The 9,987-nt window shown below is 37.7% G+C and overlaps 1 pseudogene; it reads left to right on the forward strand.

Annotated features, from left to right (window-relative positions):
- The first annotated feature begins 2,860 nt into the window (after positions 1–2,860).
- Positions 2,861–3,015, forward strand: LOC116664593 (annotated as a pseudogene).
- Positions 3,016–9,987: the final 6,972 nt, after the last annotated feature.

Genomic DNA, 9,987 nt, shown 5'->3' on the forward strand with positions numbered 1-9,987 from the left:
GTGACTCAAAGCACACACTAGAGGAACCCAGTGCCCCTGAAATATTTTCTCGACCTTCACGTTTTCTACAAAATGGGTCCCGTTGACCTTAACAGTCTTATTTTCCTCAACTCCCAGCATTTCTCAAAGCTTCCTCTTCCCTTTACAGCCTATCAACTACACAGCTCACACATTGGGGCCCCATGTGCCTGGCACATGCCCATCTGTCGGACAGTAGAAGAAGACGGAGTTTGCCACAAGGTACCACTAGATGGCCAGGATTAAGCAGTCAAGCACACAATTTGTTCATAGGCAAAAACTTGTTAGCAATCTAAGTTCATTTAGTTTTGTTAGTTGTTCTTTTTAAATTAAAAAGTTAGGGATAATTACATTTTGATAATCCCTAAGCCACTTCTGACAGACTAAGCCTAGTACACATCTGAAAATGACACTTGTATAATAACTGCTTGTAAGACAAAACTGGGGATTAAAACTATAAGCTTGCATTTTAATGTTCAAATTCATGAAAGGAAACAAAATAATGATGCAGATATCCTTTGTTACACAGAAATCGCTCCTGTAGAATTTTGGAGATTTCAGAATTAAAACCCAAGGAAAGGCCTCGATACCCAAAGAGTCAAATGAAAGTAAAAGAGATTTGTGTTTTGCTCTGTTTTGCTCAGTATTCATCCATAAGGAAAACATGCCTGTTCTTCATTAGGTCATACGACTTTTGAAAATGAGGTTGGTTGGAAAATGAAATTTAATACTTAGAATGTCAACGGCTACCAGTGTAAAGGTGATACAGGTTAGTATGTCAACCACCATGCTTTAAATTCCAACTATGTGAAAAATATTCTAATAAAAATAATGGTTCTTTTCTTTTTATACAAGTGTGGTGTCACAGTTCATTGTCAATGGGATGTTGGCTTCAGTCACACTCCCAGTAAGACCTACTCACACCCTCTTGGAACATTGATACGTTAGTGGGATCAGAAGCCATAAGAGATGAGCCTGTAACTATGAGGAAAAGGTCCCAGGGTACAAAGCTGACCTGCTCAAACAATGGCTTTGACACAGGCCTTCTATGGCCAACAAAGTCTGCTGAGGAAGACAGTCCAACAGTTCTTTGTACTCATCCATTTTTACTCTGACACAATACTATGCAAGACACCTGATCAAAGGTCCCCAGATACCTTTTAAAATAAAACCTTCCCATTTTGCTTTTGCACACATAAAACCCAAACCACCCCATTCCCATTGTCTCAATCTATATCCTAACTGCCCCTTCTATATCTTCCACCTCAGACAAATGTGCTCAAACTTCCTCATCCATCCAGCTCACATCACTGGCCCAACTCAGACTGAGCCTAGAAGACCCACTCATCCCCATTTCTTCCAAAGCCAATCAGAAGATTTCTTTTTACCGTGAACACAGCTCTTCAGAATCTACCATTCAACTTACTATTGAACTTAGAGAATGAATGACATGTATATATCTTCTCCCTAAACCATGATCACACTAAAATGATAGGAATTTAAAAAAAAAAAAAAGGATGTAACAAACTCAAGGGCAAGGAGAGATAAGGGCGAGGCAGAAGGTTGAAAATAGGGAAAGTGACCGAAAGTCTATACGTATACGACGAGGTTTTGTCCTCCTCAGACACAGACAGCCATGTTTCTAACCCCACTCACCCACCTCTCACCCACACTCCACTCACCTGTGGAGACCAGAGGCTAATTCTTTGTAGAATAAACCTGAGAGGCCTCACACTCTGGGATACCAGAGGCAGAGGAGGGGAGTAAGGCAAAGGGAGAGACACAAAAATCTGCATCGTGAATGCTAGGACCACCTAATCTTTTACCTCATGAGGCTCCCAGGGTGCTGAGGGCCCCGATTAGAAAATGACATTTTCTCTAATGAAAACTGAACAGCCTGAGAGAAAGGACCTACAGATGCTAATGTTTGAGAGCTAACCTCCTTCCCAACACCAATGAAAAATCCAGCTCTCTTCCCAGTTGCCCTAAAATGACACCTACCAGTAGGTTAGCCCCAGCCTTGCATACAGAAAGCTTCCAACCAGCCTCTCAATGCCCTATTATAAATAAAAATGGACGGCAAAGACCTCCAGAAAGCTCAGGAAAGTCTCTAACATGAAAGGCAGAAAAGAGAAGAAACAGGCAGAAAACAGTAGCCTGGAAAAAAACAGACAATAAAGAATATAAAACAAACAAAATTCTATAAGTAACATCACAAAAAAGATTAGAAAATATAGCACTTTTTAAAGTAAGAACAATATGGCAATGTTTTTACAAAAGGTAAAATTAAAGGGAAAAAGAGCCTTTAGAATGAAAAAATGATCATAGAAATTTGAATTTTTTAAATGGTTTGAAGTATAATGTTGAAGAACTCTCCTAGAAAATAAAACAAAAAGATAAAGAGATGGCAAATTTAAAAAAAAGATAAAAGCCTTACAGGATTCTTTCAGGATATTCATTATCTGACTAACAGTAGCTCCAGAAAGAAAGAAAAGAGAGAACAGAAGAAAGGAATTAATAAAATAAATAATTCAAGAAAAATTTCGAGAACTGAAGACTATATCCCAGATTTAAAAGGATTGACTAAGGGTCCAATGTTGTGAACAAAACACACACACACACACACACACACACACACACACACACACACATGCACACTGACTCATCATTGTGAAATTCAGAATACTGATGATAAAGGTCATAAAAGGATCCAGAGAGAAATATATATATATATAAACAAATAATGATAATATACAGATATGGATATAATACAAGGCATAGAAACAGAATGGCAAATCTCAGTTGTAATGCTGGAGTGCAGAATATAAGAAAACACTGTGCATTACTTACCTGGCAAGGGAGAAGCCTTGATCACGAAGGTGGTTTTCCCAGGGTGAGGCTTATCCATTGCACTCCAGATGTGCTGACCCCTGCGATTTCCTCAAATGTGGAAATGTGGGAAACTCAGTTGCATAATTTGTGGTAGTAGGGGACTGTGCGAAAAAACAAAAAACAATGCATTCAATATTTTGAGGGAAATACATTTTTAATCCACAATGCCATATCAAACAAACCTATTAATCATATGATGAGATAAAGATATTTTCAGACACACAAAAAGGCAGAAAAATTTATTTTTTGAACATCTTTCCGTAAGCAGCTATTGCAGATTTTCTTTACATAAAACAGAAAAATAAAAAACAACAACAAAGGGAGACATGGGACCCAGAAACACAGTCCATCAGACGGATGGCAGCAAAAGAAAGTAATTTCCAATCCACAATTCAGAAATTCTAATTTGAAAAGAGAAAAATACCAAGTATAAAATGACACATTCCAAAAAAATGTAAGAAGCAGTGTTTTGACACAGTTGGAGAAATAAAATCAATTTACCTACTTCTAACACTGTTTCTTCCACTAAACCTATTTCTTGTTTCAACCCTTCTTGAAGGCAACACTACACTGGATTATAGATGATGCAAATGTCTCTTCAAATGCAAAAAAAATCGTGGTATTTCTGCATCAGGAAATATTGATAACTTATTGTTTTCTCAAGTTATCTGAACCTTTTAAATTTATCTTCCATATATTTTTCTGGCCTCTAACATTGGTATTGAAGACTAGGGATTATAATTCACCCTTCACTGTAATTCCAAAAGTCCCAAACATAAGTTGAGTGTTCAATGAACAACTGAGTATTCAGTTTATAGAACATGATACTGAGTTTATAGCAATTAATTCATGTGAGTTGCTACTTCAGGTGTGAAGACTCTTAATGGCACTACGGAAGAAGCTCTGAAAGAACTCCAGGATGAATACCCAACAGGAGTAATCAAGTGGGGCTCCAGCACTTTGAAGAACACATTAGAAAACAAACAGACCTTCCCTAAACATTAAGTGACAGAGACTCATTATCTAAAGACTGTACTTTGAGTAAATACTAGCTAAAGACTATGAAACTTCTGTGGTTCTGATTAGGGTCCTAAAACAAGAAGTAGACAGTCCAGACAGATGACATGAGAAATGTCGGAGTCTATCCATGGGATGAATGAAAGAAGGAAGAAAAGAAAGAAAGAAAGGAGGGAGGGAGGATGTTTGAGAGAGGGAAAAAGAATTGAAGAGGGAAACGAAGGAAAGAAAAGGGAAGGGAAATCTGAAAGGAACAGTATTCAGAACTTTTAGTGGCACTAAGTAGAGGTTATCATTACTGCCCTCACAGAAGTTGTGGTCAAAATTCACTATTTCTTTCATTTATTTAACAAATGTATGTTGTGACTCTGGTGTCAGGTACTGTGCTAGGAATTAAGACTTCAACAACGAGCCCTACACATGCTAGCTGTCCTCCTAGAGCTAAACATTTACGTATAGCTGTATGTAGAGCTCATGCTATTGTTTCTGTAATTTTCAACATTTCCTTTTGTGTTTTCATTAAAATTCAGAATAAAGAAACCATTCCTGGCCCTAGAGGGGTTGGTCTTACCTGACCTTGCTCAGGACTCTGGGGGAAAGAGGATACCAAGGGTATAAGGCCAAATGAGCAGCGCTCTACAGAATCATACTTACTGAGATTTATTTATTTTTTCTACATACAGTACATATTACAGCTGCTGGTTTGTTTTTTATTGCTGCTGTTGATGCTAAAGGGACATCTGGAAACCAGGGATTATAAGTTTTCCGCTCCACACGAGCTCAGGGTCATAGCTCCAGACCTTAGGCAAGTAACTAATCAATTTCACCAAGGTTCTCACTAATAGAATCTGTGAGAGCAACACCGGCATGTCAAGGGTCTCTTGTGCCAAGAAATATTTTAAAAGCTGCGGTCTTTTGGAATTCCGCTTTCCTCTGTAGTCCTCTAAGCCACTGGGATATAGCGCAGCAGGATTTCGATAAAGACTAAGCTCACATTTTACATGTAGAATTGGAACCAGACAGAGGAGACCTGAAATTCAGTCACAAGCAAGTGTTCGTTCAGGCAAGTTATTTTATGCATCTCCCCTCCACACAGACTAGAAACTACAGCTCTAAAATTGATCCCACTGGGACCTGAGGGAAAACATTTTCCAGGATGAAGAGGCAACGCTAGTTGCTCTCCACTATCCATTTGTTCCCCATCCTTTCCTGGTTTTTCCCTTTTCTCTTTACCTTTGCCAGTGGTGATCTCTCATGAGAGGGAATCTGTTTTCTTTTTTCCATTACAGAATGGAAAGAAATACTCATAAGAAAGGGGTTCTTTGAAATAAGAACTAAGAGGACAAAGGGCACATTCAAGATGAGTATCCCTTGAAAATTGCTTCCCATTTGGATATGTTTTCATTCACCAACTTGTGCAACTGAATCTTTAAGAGACCAGGAAAAGAAATACCCCAATTCTTTTACAGAGGACCGATAAGGTCATTCATCCCTTTGCCTCTTCCTCTCCTTGCTTAAGCCATCCTAGTAACGAAGTGAATTCCTCTCTCCTCTTTTTATTTTCCTTGTGTGTGTCAAGGTCTTGGATGGACATTTTGTTATTCTGGAGTCCTTGTGGACAAAGATATTTGAAATGTGAGGGCCATGTTAAGAAACCATTTATAGCTTATACAACAGAGCTTTAAAAAGCCCAGGCTCAGCACAGCAGTGTCTGTTTCACCTAAAACAAAGTTTTTAAGCCAAGGGAAAAAGAGAAATAGTGTTCTGAGTTTTATTTACCACATACTGATAATTCAAAGAAAAACAAAAATAGCAGAGACTAAATGCACTAGTATTGACTTAGACACAGAAAAAAGGGATTTGGGAATGTGCAAATGAAAAAAATCTTTAAATTACAGTTTTTCAAAACTGTTATTTGACAATGTTTCTGTATCCTAGCTTCAATTTAGAAAAATCACTGGAGCCAGAATTTCCCTTTTCTAAAATAATATAAACAACTTTATCCTGAAAAACTTAGTTTCTGAACATCTTGATGATGATTATAAGGATTTACTTTCAAACACTTTTATTTTTACCAAAAGACATCAGAATGAAATTTACCAAAAGACATCAGTATTTGGTTGCCATAGACTTGAATTCTAATACTGTAATTTGCCTACACAATTTTGCTGTTCTCAGCTTTTAAGAGATTGAAACAGCAGTTTACGGGCTTAAAGACATTCTCTTACCTTCCATTAATCTTTATGTTAAAGGAATCTGGTTACTGACTACCTTTGGGCAAACTACCAACCCAAGAGGTACCCAACTACAAAAGCTCTCACGAAGTCTCTCAGAGTCACATTCAGAAATAGTTGACTAAAGAATGGTATACTGGGGATTTGGGATCTGGGTAGGAAAGAGTGCCTAAATGGGTTAGCTTCTTTGAAAAGGGAATCGAAGCTGCATTTACAGGTGACAGAGATGGCTCTGTCGGTCACTCACCTCCTACTAACCTAACTGACCCACTCTGATCTTTCTTTTTTCTTTTCCTTCTCACCAATCAGCTCTCCTTCCCTGCCCAGATTCTTTCTTCTTCCCTCTGCTAACTCCTCTTCAAAGGAAGTTGAGGTCAGGAAAAGATAGAATATGTACTACATATTAAATATGAAAGATAACCACCTCTTACGTTCACTTCTTTAACTTCCACCCCTCCCTCAGAAATTCCCACTTTCTGGTCCCCAAGAGCAAAATAGTTATTTTGTTAAATTAACACAAAAGGAACTTCTTGGGAGGGCTTGTGATCAGTCGCCATGAGGCTTGGAGATGCCGTCGCCCTGTGTGGTGACCCTCAGCCAAGTCTAGTGAGCAGTACAGCTCCAGGCTCCTCCCCTCCACCCGGGGATCCAACAGCAGTCACAGCGCGGGAGGCCAGTGGGACGGCCTGCAGACCCCAGCCAGCCCGCTGGGCTTGCACCCCAGCTCTTGTAACTACGAGCTGTTTCAACAGGAGCAAGTACCATCTAGAAAATGGGGCTGCTAATGATAACTGTATTACCCCAACACTCATAGTGTTGTTATGAGGTTTAAGTAAATGAATACTCATTAAGTGCCCAAGTGCTTAAAATAGTACCTGGCTCATAGGCTACGTTAAATAGCTTGTCAAAATAAATGTTTTAGGCTTGTTAAAATATATTTATTTTTAAATTTAGATTGTAATCTATGTACCACTCCCATTTGTGATTAAAATATAATGTCATCTTTGTTACCTTACTTTTTAAAATTTTACATACTTGGCATTAGAACTTCTAGGCCCCCAGTGTTCTACTTTATACAACATAAAATAAGACTCAAAATTGTATTTTGTAGATAAGCATCTTGTTTCTCTTTGCCCCCCTCCCAAACAGTACAGAATCTAGCAAAAGAGCTTAAACTTGAGTGGATTATTGCAAAAATTGACTCGTTCTTAGTAATATACTCGCTCGTTCTAAATGACATACGGAAACCTATGTAGCCTAGGTTATTTCCCTATGGCTTTTTCATTTGCAGGCTGTGCTTTCAAGCATGAACACAACTAAGCAGGAAAAAATGGCTTCAGTTACTGAACCTTCCAAGCCAGTACAAAAAGATGCAGCTAAAGGTGCCATTTTCCATCAAAATAGCTGTCTTGAATGCATTTCATTGTGGTACTTCCAATTTTGGATGGTATTTTAATGGAAGTAAATGGAAGCTAAGACCAGCTGGAGCAGAACTGTACTGCAGGCTGCAGCCATGACTCAGTGTCATTTGATTTAACCAGGTTCAATACTAGCTGCACAATGCATTGAATCATGAACTTCAGATTTTTCTCCACAGTAAGACCATTTGGGATCCTGATTTCCAGCCAACACTGACATCACCTGTTGTAATTCCAAATTAGAATAGTGTGGACCAAAACATGCCAATGGCCAAAATTTCATACATATTCAGAAGAAAGTTGGTTAGGTGACCTTGCTCAGTAAGGAAGCAAATAGCAAGCACTCAAGGGGGAAAAAACGTAGATTATGTAGACAGATTAGGCAGATAGATTCCTGGAAACAAAGCATATAATATTTTAAACTCAATATGAGTTCAGAGCCAGAGCTCCAAACCCCAGGACAGTAACTAATGAATTTAATCACAGTTTTTACCAGGAGCCTTTGTAAAGTTGAGACCAGAAGGTTAAGGTCTGCCACAATAAGATTTACCATTTATTAAGTCATGGTTCTGTCCATCCTCTGCTCGGCTTCAAGATGTGACCAATGAAGGGGTGTCCATTGAAAGCCCTGATATTTGGTCTGGATGCCTCATAAAACCCAGCATGTTTAAGACATGTACGATTCCAATTTAAAAGAATAATTTGATGGTAAAAGGCTTCACTTTACAAAACTCGAAAGCTATTTAAAAGGCAGATGTCTACGTTTGTGAAGAATTGCTCAGGAAAATCCCCATAAGAAAATGGGAGATACGTTGCAATTATTTAATTGAGCATTCACTGTCTAATTAGAATTATGGGATTTCAATAATGTTCAACATTCATAAAAGAAACCAGAAACCTTGTACTGTGCAACCTCGCATTAAAAGAAGAAACGACAAATCTAAAGGATCAATCAAGATGGTAAAGAAGCAAAATTAAAAGCAGTAACAGATTCTAGAGTATTCCATACACTACTTTGCTTTCATATTAACAAGAAAACAGACTACATAGGAACTAAATGGGACGAGCCCTTTTCACCACAAAGGACAGCGTCTGCTTTGCGTGTTGGCCTACACAAACCTTGCTGGCCCTTTTTAGAAACATTAAATTGGAACTTTTCTGAGAAACACTTAATGAAAACCTCAGTGATAATCCTCAGGTTGTGTAAAACTGGACCCCCAATTTTATTTTAATCATCTGACCTTACCTTTGGACATAGAATTGAGTAACTCTTTTGAACTATCTCCTGCCTTCTGCCCACACACATACCTTGAATTATTAACAACACTGAAGATATTAGAAAACACATGGCAATAATCAACTTCTCTAAATAACAAACCTAAGTTGTGAACACAGTTTCTTTTTTTTAACTGTGTAGTTTTAACATAAATAGCTCATGGGATTTTTTTTTCCTAACTTTTAATACACAGTACTTATGTATAATAAAAAAAGGAAAAATAAACGAAAGTACCAAAAAAGAAAACAAAAGTTACCTGTTATCTCATCACCTAAGAAAGTAACTACCAACATTTTGGTGTGTACTTCAGTATTTTTTCCATGCTTGTGTATATAAAATGGCTTTAGTTTGTATAAAATTGGAATCCCACAGAATATAGTTTTGCAAACTTAATAATATACTGTAAACATTTTTTCACATCATGAAATATTCTTCTACTAATTATTTTAGTAAAAATGGTATTCAACCAATCTCTGAGATTGCAAGTTGTTTAATTTTTTATCATTATGAATGACGCTTTGAAAAATATCCTAGTAGATTAATCAAAAGCTGTTTTCTTGGGAAATATTCCTAGAAGGGTATTGTTATGTCAAATGACATGTGTGTTTTTAATGTCTTAAAATACAGTGCCCAATATCTAGAAGGCTCTTTTTTAAGTTTTCCATGCTTTACTTAGTTGACTATGCTGCTACTTAGATTAGTAATCTTCACCTAGAATCTTCCCATGGCTCATTCAAAAAGCTTTCACAATGCTGGACTCTAGTATACAGAAGAGATGTCAATTAGAGCTCATGTGTCATTGCTCCCCCATCACTGCCTATGGCCCAGAGACACCACCAAGAACAGACATCAGCACACATCTTCCTCAAGGGGTCATTCAATAAACATCATCCCTTTGCAACCGGGTGACATTGAAAAAGGGGGAAAATTTGCTTACATTTTCTAAAAATACTCAGAAATGAGGATTTCACATTCCAGGGAATTCTATACTAAGCCACAATACACAATTTATACTTACAGTAATTCCTAAATGAGTTTCTTTAAAATAACTATTTTTCACACTGTTCTTAACAGATTCTTCTCGGTTGTGATTAATTTAAATGTGAGTCCACATGGTATAGTAGTTAAGGGC

This window comes from Camelus ferus, chromosome 6 (assembly GCF_009834535.1).
Source record: "Camelus ferus isolate YT-003-E chromosome 6, BCGSAC_Cfer_1.0, whole genome shotgun sequence".
NCBI lineage: Eukaryota > Metazoa > Chordata > Mammalia > Artiodactyla > Camelidae > Camelus > Camelus ferus.